Here is a 4131-nt window from a genome sequence, read left to right as displayed (position 1 = left end):
GATTAGTATAGTAGTGTTACAAAATAGTGTTGCAAAATAGTAAAACATAAAACAAGCAAACAATATAGTAATACCATGAACTAAATAATGTTAATGTTTAGTATAATAGTTTTACAAAACAGGAAAACATAAAACAAACAAAAAATACATTAATAACATTAATTAAATAATGATAATGATTAGTATAATAGTGTTACAAAATAGTCTTACAATATAGTAAAATGTAAAACATAAAACAAACAAACAATATAGTAATAACATGAATTAAATAATGATAATGATGAGTATAATAGTGTTACAAAATAAAGCTACAAAATAGTGTTACAAAATTGTAAAATATAAAACATAAAACAAACAAACAATATATTAATAACACGAATTAAATGATTATAATGATTAGTATAATATTGTTACAAAATAATAAAACATAAAACATAAAACAAACAAACAATATAGTAATAACATGAATTTAAATCATTAATATATTAATAACATGAATTAAATAATGATATTTACTAGTATAATAGTGTTACAAATTAGTAAAACATAAAACATAGAACAAACAAACAATATAGTAGTAACATGAATTGAAATTATTAATATAGTAATAACATGAATTAGAATTATTAATATAGTAATAACATGAAATAAATAATGATAACGATTAGTATAATAGTGTTACAAAACAGTAAAACATAAAATATAAAACAAACGAACAATATAGTACTAACATGAATTAAATAATTATATTGATTAGTATAATAGTGTTACAAAATAATGCTACAATATAGTAAAACAAAAAACATGAAACAAAAAAAAATATAGTAATAAAATGAATTAAATAATTATAATCATTAGTATAATATTGTTACAAAATAGTATTACAAAATAGTGCTACAATATAGTAAAACATAAAACATGAAACAAACAAACAATATGGTAATAACATGAGTTAAAATTATCATATAGTAATAACATGAATTAAATAATGATAATGATTAGTATAATAGTGTTACAATATTGTAAAACATAAAATTAAAAAAACAAGCAATATAGTAATAAAGTGAATTAAAATTGTTAATATATTAATAACATGTATTAAATAATGATAATGATTAATATAATAGTGTTACAATATAGTAAAACATAAAACATAAAACAAACAATCAATATAGTAATAACATGAGTTAAATAATGTTAATGTTTAGTATAATGTTATGAAACCAGCTCAAGAAAAGATAGAAAAGATAGATCAACGCCTTAGAATTCAGCCTCTTCGAGGGGGCAACCTCCTTTACATTACATAAATGAACAATTCTTGGATGATACAAATGACAAAACCTCCTTTCTATATATAGGAGTCTAAGGAGTCACAATATAATCCAGCCGACCTAACAATAATAATATAAAGCCACAAAAATAACAATAGAGGGATTCTATGGGGCACAGAAATAACAATATGGGGGTAATAGGGGCACAACAATATAAATAAGGGGTATAACTACAATAGTAATGGGGTAATCACTAGTATTATAGGGACCCAACATGCCCCTCTCCTTCAAAAAAGTGTTGTCCTCAACGCTTGAGTAGTTCTGGATACTTCTGCATAAAATTCTCATCCTCCCATGTGGAATCTTCAGCGGATAAGTTCTTCCACTTGATAAGATACTCTGAAATTGATCGATTTCGTAGCTGTCGAGTTCTTGTTTCTGTGACTGCTTCCGGTTCCAATATAATTTTTCCTTCCTCGTCAAGTTCTGGCAATATTGTTTGAATTGGGAGCTTGTCACCTATAACCTTCTTTAAACATGAAACATGGAAAACTGGGTGCAATCGAGAAGCTGCAGGAAGCTCCAATTTGTATGCCATAGTACCAATCTTTTGCAACACCTTGTACGGACCATAATACTTTGGTGATAATTTATTATCCTTCTTAGCTTGCTTTAGGGACATTTGCTTATATGGTTGTAGCCGTAGGAATACCCAATCACCTACATCAAAACTTCTTTCACTGCGATGTTGATCTGCCTGTTGTTTCATTCTATTTTGTGCCAACACGAGGTTATCCTTTAAGAGTTGGAGGACTTGTTGTTGATGTTCGATGTGATGTTCCACTGCCTGAACCTTAGAATTTTCTCTTAAATATGATGTGATGGATGGTGGTTGATACCCATAAAGTGCCATAAATGGGGTCATTTTTGTTGCTGTATGGAAGGAAGTGTTATACCACCATTCAGCCAGAGGCAACCATTTGACCCATTGTGTCTGTTTATCAGATACAAAGCAACGAAGATATCCTTCCAAACATTTGTTTACTATCTCAGTTTGCCCATCAGATTGAGGATGATAAGATGAGCTATGAGCTAACTGAGTACCAAGACAAGAAAATAATTCTGTCCAAAAATTTCCAGTGAAAATGGGATCTCTGTCACTTACAATAATCTTTGGGTTTCCATGTAGCTTTTGAACTGTTTCCATAAATGCAGTAGAAACTGTACTGGCTTTAAATGGATGTGATAATGCACAAAAGTGTGCATACTTGGTAAGTCTGTCAACTACCACCATGATGACACTCTTTCCCTCAGACTTGGGTAAACCTGTGATAAAATCCATTGAAACCTCCTCCCAACGTTGGCTTGGAATGGATAAAGGTTGTAATAGACCCGGTGTCTTAATTGTTTCAACTTTATTTTGTTGGCAAACCAAACATTCCGCCACAAACTTTTGAATATCTGATTTAAGGCCATCCAAAAAAATTCCTTCTTAACCCTGTGGTAAGTTTTTAAAAATCCTGAGTGCCCTCCTAAGGGAGAAGTGTGCAATTCCATAAGAATCTTTTGTTTTAGCTGGGAATTCTTACAGAGGTATAAGCGATCTTTGTACCATAACGAATCATTTTTCCAGCTAAATGTATCAGAAGTACTGGAATCTTGTTGTAGCTTTCGAATAAGTGCCCACACTTCTTCGTCATTCTTCCATTCCTCCCTTGCTTCGTTTATCCAATCTGGTTGGATAATAGAAATGGCACACAACAATGCTTCCACATCCTCATCCTTTCTTGAGAGTGCATCTGCCACCACATTTTGCTTCCCTTTTTTGTAGATGATTTCAAAGTCATAACCCAACATCTTTGTGACCCACTTTTGTTGCTCTTCAGAGGATAATCTTTGTTCTAAAAAGTATTTAAGGCTATCATGATCCGTTTTTACCTTGAAGTGTCTTCCCATTAGGTAGGGTCGCCATTTCTTAAGTGCATGGAGTATTGCCAACATTTCCTTCTCATAAATAGCTTTGCTTAAAAACTTTCCCTTGATTGGACGACTTTCAAAAGCAATGGGTCTTTCATCTTGCATTAGAACAGCACCAATTCCATTTCCTGAAGCATCACATTCCACAATAAAGGTTTTTGTGAAGTCCGGTGTAGCTAAGACCGGTGCTTGGCACATTGCCTCTTTAAGATGTTCAAAGGCCTTTGTTGCTTCCGGAGTCCATGAAAATGAATCTTTCTTCAATAATGTTGTTAGAGGTGCTGCTATTCTCCCATAATTCTTAACAAACTTGCGATAATACCCTGTCAACCCAAGAAATCCTCGCAGATGCTTTATGGATGTGGGGATTTTCCATTCCTTAATGGCTTTAATTTTGCTAGGGTCTACCTTAACTCCTTCATGAGATACAATATGACCCAAATATTCCACCTCCTGGACTCCAAAGAAACATTTGGATCTTTTTGCATATAATTGTTTCTCCTCCAATAGTTGTAGCACCCTGTCAACATGTTCAACATGATCCTTCCAAGACTTGCTGTAGATTAGTATATCATCAAAAAATACTAACACAAATTTTCTAAGGAATGGTTTGAAAATTGAATTCATCAAACCTTGAAATGTTGAAGGTGCATTGGTAAGGCCAAAAGGCATGACCAAAAATTCATAATGACCCTCATGAGTTCTAAATGCCGTTTTCGGAATGTCTTCAATCTTCATTCTGATTTGATGATATCCCGAACGAAGATCCAACTTGGTGAAGTAAATTGATCCATGCAATTCATCCAGTAATTCATCAATGACAGGAATGGGGAACTTATCTTTAATAGTGAGCTTGTTGAGCTCCCTATAATCCGGACACATG

This window comes from Pinus tabuliformis, chromosome 9 (genome assembly GCF_031772625.1).
Source record: "Pinus tabuliformis cultivar Carrire ecotype Pingquan chromosome 9, CPIR1, whole genome shotgun sequence".
Classification (NCBI taxonomy): domain Eukaryota; kingdom Viridiplantae; phylum Streptophyta; class Pinopsida; order Pinales; family Pinaceae; genus Pinus; species Pinus tabuliformis.
The sequence above is the reverse complement of the archived record's forward strand: the minus strand, read 5'-3'. Positions refer to the sequence as shown.